We start from the raw sequence: 16827 nt of genomic DNA, 5'->3' as shown, positions 1-16827 counted from the left end.
TACTGTAAGGAGACATCAAAAATAAACGTGACATCCGGAGACGTCAAAGATTTTGCCCATTGTATCCACCGAGGGTGTAAAGCTTTAGAATTTGGTACACTGGCTTTCGTCACTGCCTCTAACGCAAGAAACGGGGTAACAGCCAACATGCGTTTTCCATGTGACAGTGCACGTTCCTTGAGAATCGCCATTTTCACCACTGTTAAAACCTTTTCCACAGAGGAAAACAGCATTTCAGCCGAAGTGTACAAGTGTACAAGTGTGACTTGTAAGCAACAGGTACTGTGTCTCCTTCGTTAAAAGTAAGGTACGTGAAACCCCCCGCCCCAGCGATGATTCTTATCACCAGGTTGGTGTGGTTATCACGGGTCAGAATAAGATAGAAGAATTTAGATTCTAGAAGATCAGCTTGCAAAGATTGCAAAATAGCTGAATGTTCCGGCAGCCAGCAAGATTTGGTATAAGTAGGTTGTATCAAAGCATACAAAGGCTTGATACGCTGGGCATATTCAGGAATATCGGTACGCCCGAAATTCAAAAACCCCAGCAAGGACTGTAATTTTTTCAGAGTTGTAGGGGCGCGCAGTTGTGCGCATTTCTCCCAGAAGTGAGGGGCCAATCCTCGACCTTCATTGTTGAGCTCATAGTCCAGGAACGGATGTATGACGTTAAAACGCATACTTTTACCACGCATACCATTAGAACGCAATATTTACAACACAGGACCCTTTACAACGCATACCTTTACAACACATGACATTACATCGCAGATACTATTACAACGCATGCCATTACAACGTAAGTATAGGTAAGTATATTATTTTTAAATATTATTATATTATTTTTTTAGAAGTGTAATTAATAAATATTTAATTATTTTTATTTATTAAATACATTTTTAATTAATGTCATTGTAATTTTAAAATTATATATATATATACTTTTTTAAATAAATATTAAAATTACTAAAATAAATGTATTTAATTGTAAGTATTTTTATAAAACTGAACCCTTAAAATACCCCTGTTCCCCAAAACCCAAACCCAGCCCTGAACCCTAAAAATACCCCTGTACCCCATAACCCAAGCCCAGCCCTTAACCCTAAAATTAACCCTGTACCCCAAAACCCAAACCCAGCCCTGAACCCTAAAAATACCCCTGTACCCCATAACCCAAACACAGCCCTGAACCCTAAAAATACCCCTGTACCCCAAAACCCAAACCCAGCCCTGAACCCTAAAAATTCCCCTGTACCCCAAAACCCAAACCCAGCCCTGAACCCTAAAAATACCCCTGTACCCCAAAACCCAAACCCAGCCCTGAACCCTAAAAACACCCCTGTACCCCAAAACCCAAACCCAGCCCTGAACCCGAAAAATACCCCTGTACCCCAAAACCCAAACCCAGCCCTGAACCCTAAAAATACCCCTGTACCCCAAAACCCAAACCCAGTCCTGAACCCTAAAAATACCCCTGTACCCCAAAGCCCAAACCCAACCCTGAACCCTAAAAATACCCCTGTACCCCATAACCCAAACCCAGCCCTGAACCCTAAAAATACCCCTGTACCCCAAAACCCAAACCCAGCCCTGAACCCTAAAAATACCCCTGTACCCCAAAACTCAAACCCAACCCTGAACCCTAAAAATACCCCTGTACCCCATAACCCAAACCCAGCCCTGAACCCTAAAAATACCCCTGTACCCCATAACCCAAACCTAGCCCTGAACCCTAAAAATACCCCTGTACCCCAAAACCCAAACCCAGCCCTGAACCCTAAAAATACCCCTGTACCCCATAACCCAAACCCAGCCCTGAACCCTAAAAATACCCCTGTACCCCAAAACCCAAACCCAGCCCTGAACCCTAAAAATACCCCTGTACCCCAAAACCCAAACCCAGCCCTGAACCCTAAAAATACCCCTGTACCCCATGCCCCAAACCCAGCCCTGAACCCTAAAATTACCCCTGTACCCCATAACCCAAACCCAGCCCTGAACACTAAAAAAAACCTGTACCCCAAAACCCAAACTATATATAAAATTACTTTAATTAATTATTTTAATTTATTTTTAATGTTTTGGTAATTAAAAAAAGGTAAAATAAAATGATATACTTACCTATACTTACGTTGTAATGGCATGCGTTGTAATAGTATCTGCGATGTAATGTCATGCGTTGTAAAGGTATGAGTTGTAAAGGATCCTGCGTTGTAATGGTATGCGTGGTAACAGTATGCGTGGTAAAAATTGCGTTGTAACAGTTACATACCCACAGGAACAACACTGTGTTCTCTGCAATGTGGGACTTTGTAAAGTTAAATTTGTAACCGAAGTCCGCAAAGTTACAAATTATGCGGTCAACCCGACACAGATGCGCCCAAAGTTCGTCGTCAGTGAGATATATGTCATCCACATACCCACACGCATCAGTGTCTATTCTCTCAAAAAGAGAGACAATACGGGCAGCAAACACGCCTGGACTATTCTTATAGGCAAAAGGTAAGCAAGTATAGTGGCGTTGTTTGCCGCCGCAGGTAAAACTGGTCCACTGGGAACTCAGTCCGTCCAAATTGTGGGCAAAAACAACGTTGGAAATGTCAAGTGTAGTTTTAAAACGTTTACGCACAAGACCATCCACAAGAGCAGAGCCGTGAGTATTCTGTACTGCACAGGTACGGCAATGCGAGTTCAAATGCCGGTAATCCAGTACCAAACGGTACGAACCGTCAGGCTTGGTCACAGTAAAAAGAGGGTTATTCATCGGTGACACACAAGTTTCAATCACACCTTGATATTTCAATTGTTCAAGGATTTCCGCTACGGAAGCCTTAGCTTCAAAACGGATGGGATATTGAGGTTGCGGCTGTGGCATAGACCGTAAAGGAATCTCGCGGTGTGGGGAAAATTTATCCCAACCACACTGTGTATGGTACAATGCTGGCGCAAGAGCCTTAGCCCACTCTTCTGCAAAATTCAGCGCATGCTCTTTTGAGACTGTATGAGTGAAACTAGGGAGGATCACCTCCTCGCATCTTGGAGCTGCGAGCACAAAAGGTGGGGGCCAGTCAGCCTCCGCTAACAAAATGTCATATGTAGTTGTAAGATTCTCCCAAAATACCCCATTGATTGTACGTTGTATGTCACCTTTAATTAAAAGGACTATTTCATGGAGAAGTGTGGCTCAATGGTTAGAGCGGCAGACCTTGATGCAGAGCGCTGGCCAGGGACCAGGGTTCGATTCCCGCCTCGGCGAGATCGGACTTAAATTCCTCTGACCGGATATTCTCGCCTCAGTGCCGAATCTAAGCATGGGCCCCACGCTGCAACTCTGGGCAATAGCTTGCTTAGTCTCCACAACGGCCACCGATACACAAGAGATGCCTGGTTTCACCATGGGATGCCCAGGAGTGGACACCTCACAAGGAAAAGCCAGGAGGGGTTCCCTTGTGGTAGGAGTACAAGCGCCGGGATGCTTACGGGTTACTGTTCGTGCTATACAAATACAACACATTTACATAAAGTCTATTAGGGGAAGCTACTCTTGTATCAGCTGTCTCCACAACAACATATCGATCAGTCGCTGTCACCTTCAGTAGCGGACGCAGGGCCTCTCGCACTATGGTAATCTCCGCCGCGCTGTCTAGCAAGGTCAGAGCTCATGTCTGATTCCAAAGCTGCGCTCTCACTATCTGTGGCATATCTCGCTGTTAAAGCAACAACTTTCTTTTTCTGAAACCGGGGTCTCTTCGGTGTTGAATCGTCCTGCTTGCCTTTACCGTCTTACGGTCAGGGCTGGTCGCGTCCCTGCTGGCCACCCCGACCTCTGCTGCCTCGTCCACCACCTGTGAGGCCGATGAGTCCTGAAAAGAACGAGGAGAGCGTTGTTCAGAAACCTGAAAACGATCAGGTGATTTTATCGTCGCGCGATCGCGCAAGTCATAAATACGTTCTGTAGGCGCAGGCACTGGTGACGCAGGACGAGACTCCTGTTTCTGCTTTTGTTGTTGTTTACCCTGTTTTTGTTTTTTCGGCCAATTTTGTTTTTTGGTCATGGGCTGATCGTCATTCTCTGACTTCGGCCCTCGGGGTTGCTTTTTCTCCTTAGTGGAGAATGGCTTGACACCCATGATATTACGGCCCACGGTCTTATAAGCCTCCACAATAATCCTCGGTAACTGACGGGGTTTGTCGGCATCGGGAACCGCCTGCAATGCATTGGACACCTGAAAGCTCACCGCATCCCCTTGGCATTCGCAAGTATGAGATCGGAAACTACATCAAAGGAGCCGCATAGGCGCATACCCAATTCAACCGCTGCCTCAGGTCCGTGCTCATCTTGAACATGTTTAATGACCGTCAGAAGGACAGTCATGGATGGAGTGCCATAGCACCTCGCATAAACTGCCGCAAAGATCTTCCCCCACGACTCACAGTCACCAATTTCTGGCGTCAAGTCCTTAGGCATGCTAATTGTCAGAATCCTGTGTTTTTCACCAGGAGTTGTGTTAGGAAAAACTGCTTCCAGCAGGTCAAACTTCTCGGCAAGCCAGAAAGGAAATTCATCCTTATCTTGGGGGCGCTTGCCCATCACATCGTTGACCATTACAGGGCTAAGTTTCATTACGCCCTGTCCAGCAGGAAGCGCCGCACCTCCTGGGGCCCCGCCCGGGAGATTGCGGGTAATGTATTGCACTAACGACCTAATTACATTAATAGCGACTACATGTAGTCGTCTTAACTCAGCAACGGAACACGCCCGTGCTGAGGATGAGGTGTAAATCCAGCCAAAACAGGCCAAGTCACGCCTGGAATGGACAAGGGAACTAACCTCGGAGCTGTTAAAGAGTGGGGTAGGACGCCATTAAACTAAACTCGGTGCTGCCAAGCATCAATCTGAACTTCCTGAGTCCTATTTGGAGCATAGTCCTGCGGCACAGCAGTGGGAGTGTACGCGTTGAACACATTGGTATTAGTGTTCACAGTTGGGAATGTCACCCACGAATAAAATATTTCATATGGGTAAGCCACCTCTGCACTCACCACCATAATCACGGCCATGCCATCCATGGGGACATGATAATTCTGCAAGTGATTGCGCACCGCAATGCGACTATGTTGCGGAATGTCCACCGGGGCCATAGGGACTCAGAAAGAAAAAGGTACAACAAAAATATGTAGCACAACTGGGTAGTAATTCAAGGAAACCGTTTTTAAAGAATCAAGCTCGAAAGGACCTATATTAATATAGGCAGGTTTGTCCGACACTACTGTTTTCCGGAAACAATAGCGAAGATTGTTAAGGACCGATATAAGTACTAATCAAGTGTCATGTAATAAGACCACCAACGATCGGGCGCCATGTAGCAGGGATTTCTGCTCCTATACAGAACTGTGCATAGAGACTTAGAACCTCAGTGAATTAGGGTGTGCCAAAACTCACCTTGGTATCCAAAATCCCTTACCAGACTAGCAATCAGTGTCTCATTGGTACTTACAAAACCCCAATGATTTAGACAACCCAGAACATGGACTTAGAACACCTCAGGAAACGTGGAACACATGAACACTCTTTCGTTATACTAACATATCAATCCAGAACGAGGAGTCAATGAGGACACGTGCGAGTTTGAAATGTTTATTTCTAATGCAGTGTACTCAAACGCAGTATCTTAGCTAATGCAAGCAAACATATAATAAAGATCAAGGTTAAAAGCATAGTTACTACCATACAATACAAAGGGTAAAAGCATGTTAAAATGCAAAAGGAAACAGGTCTAAATAGAACCTCAGTTTACCCTCCCTAGCTAGTATATTATGTTATATCTACAGAAGGTCTCTTTGGGTTTAGAAGGGCGGGCCCATACCTTTTGGTTCAGTGGAAATGGATCACACCATCTCCTACACCAACACTCTGCATACGGATATTCATCAAGTGTGTGTCTCCTGCCTTGCGCAGTGCAGTATCATTCGTGCCTAAAACCAAAGTTGGCCACAGCTGCATCCATATTATGTGTACTCTGTGCGCTGATCAATCCAAACAATAAGCGCTGTGTTGAAATAACCTTGAAGGCCTCAGCACTCACTGTACAGACATAGCTTACTAAGCAAGACTGATATTATAAGCAAACATGTTATTCTCTTGTAAAGGAACATACCTAACTAGGCGAAAAGCATTAATAACAAAATGTGTTGTGTGCAGAGGCAGCAGGAAAGGAAAAATGGTGTTTAAAACTCTAACTAGCACATGCCAACTTAACACAGTGCAAAGGTGAAACCAATACACCAGACAGTATCCTGTATCAGTATGTATTGGTCCTCTAATCCTCTTACAAATATATCAGTGAAAACGGCATCCCAGGGACTATCCACACGAGTACATCTCTAGAATAAGAGGAATAAGTTCCATACTATGTCTGGCCTCTCCATATTTTAGCAAGCTTTTTGGCTTCAGTCTCTGTCAAGTGGGTCTCCTGGAGACATGCTATGCTAGTTCTGTGACGTTTAAGCAATGAGAGAACCCTGCACCATTTGCTGCTAGTGCTAAGCCTGTAATGTTCTAGGAGAGGAGTTTATAATCAGCACCCACAGGCACAGTATAGTGTAAACTGAGAATCCCCCTGCAGAACCATCCACATGTAAAGACGTTCCTCACCGTCCAGGAAAAGCCTACTTACAAGTCGCGAACAAAACTTGAAAAACAAACTACCCTTTCCCACCCCTCCCAAGGACAGCTATAGAACTAGAATTGAACTATTGAAATCCACCCACAGTCATGTCAGAACGAGCACAACTATCAAAGTGGTCCAATAAGAACCTGATAACTAAGGTGAAACAGTAGGTATAAATCCTTCCCTCGCAGACCTCCTCCCAGCCAGAAGGCGCCAAAATCATCCATTTCAAAGGAACACCTGGCATAGACATCAATTTGTGGCTCCATACGTTTTCCAATCTCTGGATCGTCCATACTTGCAGGCACTACAGGGAGCCGGAATACCAGTTCAAATAAAACAACAGTTAGGAGGAAATTTTAGACACAACGATGAAATTCAAGAAATTCCATTTCCCAATTAGGTAAGTTACGAGCTGTGCAATTAGGTGACCCTCCTAGTTGAGAATCCAAGCCTCTATCCTCAATGTGATTTGCTCAGCCCTCTTCTTCCCCATCCTCCACAAGGGCAGTGCCCGACATGATCTCCGCCATTGGGCTAGGAGCCCTTAATACCATGTCCACTGATGAGGGTCTCTCAGGTGAAGGCCCACCACCCTCAGGGGAGGTCTGGTGTGTCAATTGCATCGTCCCATCTTCACCTATGTGTAACCTGTTGGTGTTTAAGGGAGAGAGATTTAGATTATCTGTACCATCAAGGGTCCGCATAGAAGCACCACCAGACCGTGTGCCCTAGTTCTCATGAGGGTTTGTATTACCATTTAAAGTCGTAGCAGAATCTCTAACTTCTATCCATTCCCAGACATCCTCAGGTTTGTCATAGAACTAGGTTTTACCATAGTGCATGACTTTCAATTTACTTTCAATTTGGCCATGTATCTCAAACCCGTTGCTCTGAGATTTTGTTTGGCAGCTATAAAAGACTTGTGTTGCTACTGAACTACTTTGGTATAATCTGGGAAGATTGCTATGTTACAGTTCCCAAATTGAGGATTCTCCTGTTCCCTAGCTGCCCTCAATATGCAATCCCTCTCCATGTAACTGAAGACCTTAGTGATGATGGACCTAGAGCGGGCGCCAGGGTGAAGCGGGGGAACCAAATCCCTATGGGCCTGTTCAATGACAAAAAAGTCAGACAGTCTTTTCGGCTTTAAGGATGACTGAATGCAGTCCGCTAAGAAACGTTCAGTGGACAATCCCTCCGCTTTCTCAGAGAAGCCTAAAATGCTAATGTTGCTACGGTGGGGACGACCCTCAGCATCCTCCGCTCTCCTATCAAACTCCTCAACTGTGATAGTCACTGTGGCCAGCTGACATTTTAAATCTACCACCGCCCCCTGCATGGACTCAATGTTGTTCTTCATATTGTGCACGTTATCTGAAACATTTCGTAAATCAGCTCTTAGCAAATTGAAGTCAATCAACACTGTTTCTATCTTATGCTCTAGTGCCATTCTTATTCCCTGAATAGCTGCAAGGAGATGGCTCGGTGGGCTGTTCACCCAATTCCCCTGTTTCTGTGGCACCGGATTGCCTTGTTTCTATGTGGGATCTGTCTCGGGTGGTGTATTGCTTGATAGTATTATTCACCTGGGAACATATGGAATGATCTTTGCACGTGATCCTTGTGGTTTAGTTAGTATTACACTCTAGTCTTCAGATTTCTATTTCAAAGGCCACTCCCAAGGCCACAACATTCTGCCTGTTATGTCAAGAGCAAGGGTGAACAAATGAGGTTCCAAACCTTAAACTAAATACACCAGGATGACTCTGCCGCTTTAAGTTCCGTCACCAGACCCTTTTTTTTATCAATGTGGGACTGGAGACCACGGCCGCAAGGGCAGTGAGGCCCAGAGATACAGATTAGCATGGCGGCCCCTTGGAAATTCCCACTCAAGAGAAACAAGAAGGGTCCAGTAAACTCAAAAATCTCAGTCTCTATATCTGCACAATTTACGAGGCATACAGTTCTGACCCTAGATTTCATCAATGGCATCCTTAGAAATGCCACCAGGTCAGTTCAGGAAGGGGGTGCCTCAAAGCTCAGATCCATCTTCAATACATGTGCACCCGACCGACAGAGCAGCTGTTTCCCACAAGCCGGTGCTTTGACTACTTACTGCAACCTCAGCTAATGGAGTATCCAAGTCGCTTTCCCAGTATTCAGAGGAGTGGTCCCAGCACCCTCCAAATCAAAGGCGCCATGTCAGTGGATACAAACGGGGGGCGGGGTGCACTGGGTGGCAACTGGGGCTTTTTCACCATGATGGCGGCATGCAGAGGGCCAGCCCCAGCCATCTGCATCGTTCCTTCAGGGTCAACGTTAGTCGTAGGGTCCCTGTAGAGCCCCTCTTCACTGCCCAGGAACCGTGGACCAGCCAGCCAGTGATATCTTCACATGGACGGCCCAAGGTGAAATCTTTTCCTCTGAGCACCCTGAATAGGAGGGAGCGGGGCCCACCAGGACTCCAGGTTTTGGTTGCTTCCGCCTGGTAGTGGTGTTGTGAGACAGCTGCTCCCTCCTCACCCTTGGTTCCGGCCTTACAGGGGCTCCCCGGTCTGCACTCCAACTTTCAGGGTGTACATCCCCTTAACAGGGGGTGGTCTCAAACGTTCTGGACTCAGACCACGCCATCAGGTTGGGTAATTCCAACAGGAGCAAAACTAGTACTCTCTGGTCAGGCGTTCTCTGTCACACAGCCACTGGCAAGGTCCTGGATCATCCCGCCTCCGCACCTGGGCCCAGGCAAACACCCGCAGCTCAGCACTCTCGAGTTTGCCACAGTGCCTCAGGCCCAGCTAGGCTTCGGCTCTAAAAGTCTCCTCTTCCCCGTTTTCAACCAGGGATTAGGGAAATAGCCACTTCATAATAAGTTATTGAGTCTGTATGATGTCAAGGTTTGCCTTTTGAAGCAGGATTATGCAAGATACATGGGGAAAGGCCCCCGGGCTGGGTAAGAGCTCGGAAGCTCATGTCCTGACAGCCATGTTGCTTAGCCACGCTCCCTATGTTGAGCCTTTAGATGAAGGAAGCGATTTAGAAGCCACCAGGGAGGCAACAGTGACCAGAATGGCCGAACAACAATCAGAAATCCTCCATATAAGTAGAACAACAGGGTCTGGCTCTCAAACCTTTCTGCAACGCCCAGTCAACAATTTCTCCAGAAAGGAGCAGAGGGAGGAAGTTCTACTGATGTGACTGACATTTGTGCTTGAATGTATAACTTTGCAGAGTGGAGGGCAGTGTATTATAAGAGAACCAACTCTAGACTCTGGACAAGAGCTTGAATTAGCAAGTTTCAGAATAAGCATAATTGTAATGCCTTTCAAAACAACCAATGAGCTTTATACCTACAGATTTCTGCAAGATCTGGTTAGCTTGGCAATTCTAATAAACATGCTCTTCAAGATTTTCATATATCTTGATAAGATGTTTTCATGATATGTACATTATTAACACATAAACCTACTTCAGGCCTCATGGATACTGACCCTATAGGCCTGTGAAATGCATTTACTTTAACATTAAGAAATATGAGATTCTGCTTGAGGAATTAATTCACTATTTTATTTTAACTGGATAGTCACTTATCAAACGATCTTTTGACCGGTTAATCCATCGCTGACTCCCAGATAATGCTGAACAACAAGGTCTAAACTCCCAAGAAGGTCCCAGTTTATACTTGAGGGTTCCTTCCATGAAGGAGAGTATACAGGCTTTAATGGCTTGGCCAAAGGGCAGGCCTCTAAGGGTTTGCACAGACCTAGAAGAAGGATCGCAGTGATTTGCATAAAGCCTTACAAATTTCCCTGGCGACTGACTGCCTTAAAAACACATCTTGAAATCTTCGACATGAGAGCAAAGGGAAATGATCACAACCTTCTCCTTTCTGTGATCACCTAACTATTCACTCTCTTTCTTGTATATATATATATATATATATATATATATATATATATATATATATATATATATACATATATATATCTCTGCCACTCCACTCCACAAGCAGGATGCAGGCGCTCTCTCCTCACGAAAAGAAACGTGGAGCACAGACCCAAGTAGGTGAAAAAGTTAGTCGGTTTATTGAGCTGTTACTCAGTCGGCCATTACGCGTTTCGGTACTGACGTACCTTGATCACATGACACAGTAAATGGTCACCTGGTTTCTTATATACCAACATTGACATTTTTTTCTTTCTTTATGGTGATGCAATTTTAAAGTGACAGTGCTCTTTTTTACAAATCTGTGCAAGTAACGCTATAACATTTGCTGGCTCCTTGGCACGCTGTAATACAATATTTCATTATGCATTTAGATATATGTGTTTCTTATTTTCTTGTACAAATCTGCTTTTGTAGTTGTGCGACTTAAGCAAATTGATATATCGGTATAAATACCATAAAAGATACCCTTTCGTAAAATATGTACACATCTAAGCAAAATTTACATATGTTCTTGTGCAAAATTCGCAATACAGTACAGTACATCACGGTATAAATACCATAGAGCATCTAAAGGATATTTTATATAACTCCTAGATAAATGTTATAAATATATAAATAAATAAATATATATACATTTGTTAAAAAACCATTTTTTCTCTCAAGCTCTATTTTGTATTCTGAGTATATCTTGTTGGTATCAATACCTGAAGTGCAAGAACGCATGTGCAAAATTACGCTTACTTGTGTATGTTTGTCACATATTCACGGTATCTTTAAGATTTTTTGGAGCCAGTTATTTGTATATGACAGATTATAGTGTGATCTAAAAATCCTACTCAGAAGCCTCTGATAAGGATAGATTTTAGGTGAAAAAGAAAAGAAAAAGTGAACTCTCTTCGTTATTGTGCAAACCCTGATGACAGAAAAAGAAAAAGAAAACTTACTAATAGTGTTACAACCTACAATTCATAATATGGTGTATTATGATTGTTATCTAAAACAGTTGCAATTAAAAACTTTTTGTTTTCCATTTCTTGTTTTTGTTGAGGCCATTTCTTTTTGATTACACTTACATTATGTTAGATTGTACCAGTATTCATTATGTTCCTATGTTACATGTATATATGTCATTTTCTTCTATCTCTTCTGATTTACTCCTTATCAAGATTACATACACTTTGACTGTTTTTATAGGCCCGTATATAAATCTTCTGTTAAGTTTAGCCCATAGGGATGTTTGGAATCTAGCTTCAATATGTAGCTAGTTTCCAATTTTCTTAATTTTTCATCCCGATCCCCCCCTCTCTTACTTGGGGGTATGGTGTCAATGAGATAATATTGGAGTAATCTGACATCTCCCTGGTGTTTCTCATTAAAATGACGGGCAACTGGGTAAGTTGGATCTTTATTCTTGATTGCACGTATGTGTTGCAATATTCTTTTGTGTCCCTGTAATTTCGTACTTCCCACATATTTTAACTTACAGGGACACTCGAGGATATAGACCACGTATTCAGTTTTACACGTTAGCATATGTTTGATTTGTTGGTCACCTTTCCCAAATGCTAAGGTAAAGCTCTTTTTATTCACTCCATTTAGGCAAGCTTTGCACGTTTGACACTTGTAAAATCCTTTCCTCTGGTTGAACCAGTTCTTTTTGGGGATTTCTATCGGATTGTTTACTACTAAACGGTCTCTCATATTTGGCGCTCTACTGTGAGTGACCGTTGGCTTTTTTGGTAAATGTGGACCTAATATTGGGTCATTTTTTACCAATGGCCAGTTCTTCTGAATGATTCGTCTGATTTCTCTATGTTGTTTATTGTAGCTTACAATCATTCTAAACTCATCCTCTTTTTGTATAGATGTTTTTGATACCTCCGTGTTTGCCTTGGCTAATGCTGTTTCTAGGAGTGAAGTTCTGTCTACCTCGTTGCTTTTCTTTATTGCATTTTCAATGCAAATTCTAGATTATCCACGTTCTAAGAATCTGTTTTTACTAGATTCTTGTGCTTTTAATAGTTCTTGCGGTGTGCTGCATATACGTTTGATCCGTAACATTTCTCCGTACGGAATACTTTCTACTAGATGTTTTGGGTGATGGCTGGTCGCATGTAAAATGGAGTTTACCGCTGTCGGCTTTCTATGTATTTTGGTCTCCAAATTGCCATTTTCTATATATACCTCAACATCTAGGAATGTCACTTTAGTAGGGCTAATATCTGCAGTAAAGTTCAAGTTGATGTCGTTTTGGTTAAGTTTATCAATGAATATTTCGGCTTCCCTTTTCGTGCCTTGCCATATAACAAACAAATCATCGATATACCTCCACCAACATTTCACATGGTCATTCAGTGTGTTGTTGAAATTTCTATGGAGGACCAGTTCCTCCCACCACCCCATATGAAGACAGGCGTAGCTAGGGGAGAAACTGGCCCCCATAGCTACGCCTCTTATTTGTTGGTACAAACTGTGCTGAAAAAGAAAGATGTTATTATGTAAACAGAACTCCATCATATCTAACAGCATTCTACTGTGTTCAACATAGACTGCATCTCTCTGTTTGAGATAGAATTCTGTTGCCCGCATGCCATCTCTATGACTAATACTCGTGTATAACGAGGTGATATCCATAGTTATCAACAGGAAATCTGATTGCCATTTTAGATCCTTAATTTTGGCCAAAAAGTCTCCTGTGTCTCTCAAATATGAGGGTAGTCTCTGGACGTGTTCTTGTAGAAAGTGGTCGATGTATTGGGACATGTGTTCTGTTAGGCTGTTAATTGCGGAGATGATTGGTCGTCCGGGCGGGTTCGATTGATTCTTGTGGAGCTTGGGTATGAATTATAGCACTGGAGTTGTTGGAGTGTTATTTTTCAAAAATAGGAATTCTTCCTTATTTATCAAACCTTTGCTCTTCCACGCTAGTAACTTTGCATATAGTTTCTCATTTGTCAATTTCAATATGCTTTGATCACATCTGCGGTAACAGTCTTGGTCCATTAGTTGTTTTTGGGCTTCTAGTAAATAATCCGATTTTTTCCAAATTACCAGATTGCCCCCCTTGTCGGCATTTCGTATCACCACTTGTCTATTTTTGGATAGCTTGCTCATCAGCTGTTTATATCTTATTTCCATCTTTCTTTTCTTTCTGTTTTTTGGTTTATTTATAGCCATGTTTAGTTCTTTGAGTTCTTTCGTGATTTGTTCATGGTAGATGTCTATTCCATCTCTAGGCATTATTGGGACAAACTTTGACCGAGGTTTGAAGTTGGTAGTGCATGTTTTACTATTTTCAACTCTTGGCACATTTTCCATTTCATATTGTGGTTCATTGCCTTGTGTTTGTGTTGTTTCCATTTCTGCCAATTCCTCAATGAATAATCTTTCTTGAGTATTGAATATTTGGTCAGTTTCATCTTGACCACTTGTCAGTGGTGTGTCAGGTATTGGTTTTTCTTTTTCACCTTTCAGCAAATGGTGTTTTCGCAATTTTAGTTTTCTAATGCCCTTATAGATATCCATTCGCGTTGATGCATAATTGAAGGTGCTCTCCGGGGCAAAGGACAGTCCCAAGGATAGCAGTTGCAATTCAGCTGTGTTTAAGGTTATATCTGATAGATTTGTAACCGTGATATTGTTTTTCGCTGTCATTACATTTGGAGATTCTACTTTCGATTCCACCTGCGAGTTTGATATCTCCTTGTTGGCTCTCCTTTTCCTTGCCCGTCTCCTTTCTCTGCGTTTGCGGGTTGGATTTTTGATTTTCCGGGTGGTTTTGTTGTCTGGCGTTTTGGTCAAAGAGTTTGTTTCTGTTCCTCGACTAAAAAATCAAGCTCTTCTACCAGCGTGATATTGGTCGGTACTCGCCCAGATCTTGTATCCTCTGATTCGCTTTCTATTGCAGAGCTTAAGCTGGAGGTTGAAGATCCTCCCTGAATATTTTGTCAGGTGTCCTTACTTGCCTCTCTTATACCACTGAACTTTGAGATTTTCATATTCTCGTACTTTTTGGCAAAAGTAAAAATTCTACCACATTCATAGTCATTTTTGTCTCGGTGATACTTGTAGGTTTTACGTTCTCTTATTTTTTCTTCTTCTTTTTGAAGCCTGATTGTCATTTCTTGTCTTAATTTAGTTTCTTCCTCTGTTTGTCCCATATTTTTTATTTCTTCATTCATTTCATGAGAGCAAAGGGAAATGATCACAACCTTCTCCTTTCTGTGACCACCTAACTATTCACTCTCTTTCTTGTATACATATATATATATATATATATATATATATATATATATATATATATCTGAGAACTGGAGATCATAGTCTGGATGAATGGAATTCGCTACACAAAATGTATTGTCATAAGGCAGCATAATTATTTAAGGGCTCAAGCAATGTGAGGTATGAACAGTGGCAAGTAGAATTGCCCGGATTGTTACATTACTATATATATATATATATATATATATATATATATATATATATATATATATATATATATATATATATATATATATATATCTCCTTTGAAGAAAAGTATAGTTTTATTGAACTATTTGAAACATTGATTTTTTTAGAACTGCTCCATGCTTTCAAACAGAGGTATTGCTGTATTTGCACATTCTATGATGGTGCTGATCAAACCATTCATACTGGCCTACACTTTTGTTTTGTTTGTCTGTCTTTGATATTGATGAAAAAAGCACTTATAAAATCAATTGTGTTTGATTGTGAACAAGGGTGCGTGTGGCAGCCGAAACGATTAGATGAAATTTCCTTGACTGAGTCAAATAAATAAGAACTTTTAAACCACCTCGATTGGAGTGCCGCTTTTATGTCCTTACTGGGGACATTCTTTTTCCTTTTGATATATTACTATATAGCCTGGTGTCCGAAACGCGTCTGAGGCATGCACGTTTCCCTGCACAGTATATACAAATCTGGCAAGCAACTATTACCATGTCCGTGGTCCTGTTCGGTGCAGCGAAGCACCTGGGAAGTGGAGCCGCCATGACGCGTTTCGTCCCTCCAAGGGGCCTTGATCACATGACGCGCTCATGGTTGCACAGTTGGTTTAAAAAAAAAAAATTCATATATATATATATATATAGATACCATGTGACTTAAAAACCTTAAAGTGACAGTGCATAACAGTAATTTTTGACAAACTTTAAAGTGCAAGTGCAATATATACATTGATCCCTGTGCAACAATCTGCCATATAGCGAACATCTTTACTATTGGTGACAAACTTTGATGCTTAAATGCATAGGTATACAGACCCAATTATTCATGGAGTATAAAAATATATACATAGATACATATCAATCTAAATATATAAATATGTGCAAAAACTTCCATAAGGCTATAAAAGCTGAACAATAAATGTACATGCTTTTGTCCTGTACGGATTGTCCCAATAAATGGTTGCCAATATTGACGTATTGTAACTGATTAATTTAAAGTTTTGAACCATTATACTTAATATTTTTTCACATAGCCCCACTAAACCTTCTATATATAAACGGTCTGTTTTCACCTATTGTCATGTCATTGTCCGTTCGAAATTGATCTTACTATTATAACATTTTAAATACCTACAATATATTTAAATAATGCAGTTCCATGTTCAGGAATTCATCATATTCACATGTGGTGCAAGTGTTAGGTTGACATATCAACTGTGCAAAACCCGATAAAAAAATGTATTATACAGGAAGCAGCTGGCCTGGTAATCTTTGAGTTCAAAAAACTGTTGGGTTCTAGAGAGAGAAGAGAGAAAAGGAGAACAAGAATAGCCTTATACATTTTAAAATGACATGTCTCATACATCATTTTTTTAAAAAAAAGTTTGCTTTACTGATGGCTATCTAATGCCCTGTATATGGGATGGGTATTGTTCTAGAGCAGGGGATTCATAATGGGGACATGGGTGGAAGGTGAGAGCATGTGCAAACTGTGCATTGGTATAAATATTGATGTTGCTAAAATCTAATTGATCACTATATAAATAAAATATAAATATATATATTATAAATTACAACCGAATAAATATCTAAAACCAAACGCCTATACACATATTGCAGTCACTTCATCTCAACCCTAATATTTGCAATCAGTCTTTCCTTATACTGATGATCACCCATTTATCGAAAATTATGATATATATATATCTGTGTGTGTATTTACACTAAAACAATTAATCAATT

General features: G+C 41.7%; 1 protein-coding gene across 2 annotated transcripts in view; it reads right to left on the bottom strand.

The window, feature by feature from the left end:
- LOC147702896 (neuropeptide Y receptor type 6-like) overlaps window positions 1-16827 on the bottom strand; it is a 411642-nt gene that overhangs the window by 157331 nt on the left and 237484 nt on the right. Inside the window, exon 2 of one of the 2 annotated variants that reach the window (XM_086928843.1) lies at window positions 16220-16380. The exons of the other annotated variant lie outside the window; for it this stretch is intronic. The gene's annotated coding sequence lies outside the window, so the exon portion shown is untranslated. The remainder of the gene's footprint in view (window positions 1-16219; window positions 16381-16827) is intronic. 2 annotated transcript variants of the gene reach the window in all.

This window comes from Lissotriton vulgaris, chromosome 7 (genome assembly GCF_964263255.1).
Source record: "Lissotriton vulgaris chromosome 7, aLisVul1.2, whole genome shotgun sequence".
Classification (NCBI taxonomy): domain Eukaryota; kingdom Metazoa; phylum Chordata; class Amphibia; order Caudata; family Salamandridae; genus Lissotriton; species Lissotriton vulgaris.
The sequence above is the reverse complement of the archived record's forward strand: the minus strand, read 5'-3'. Positions and strand labels throughout refer to the sequence as shown.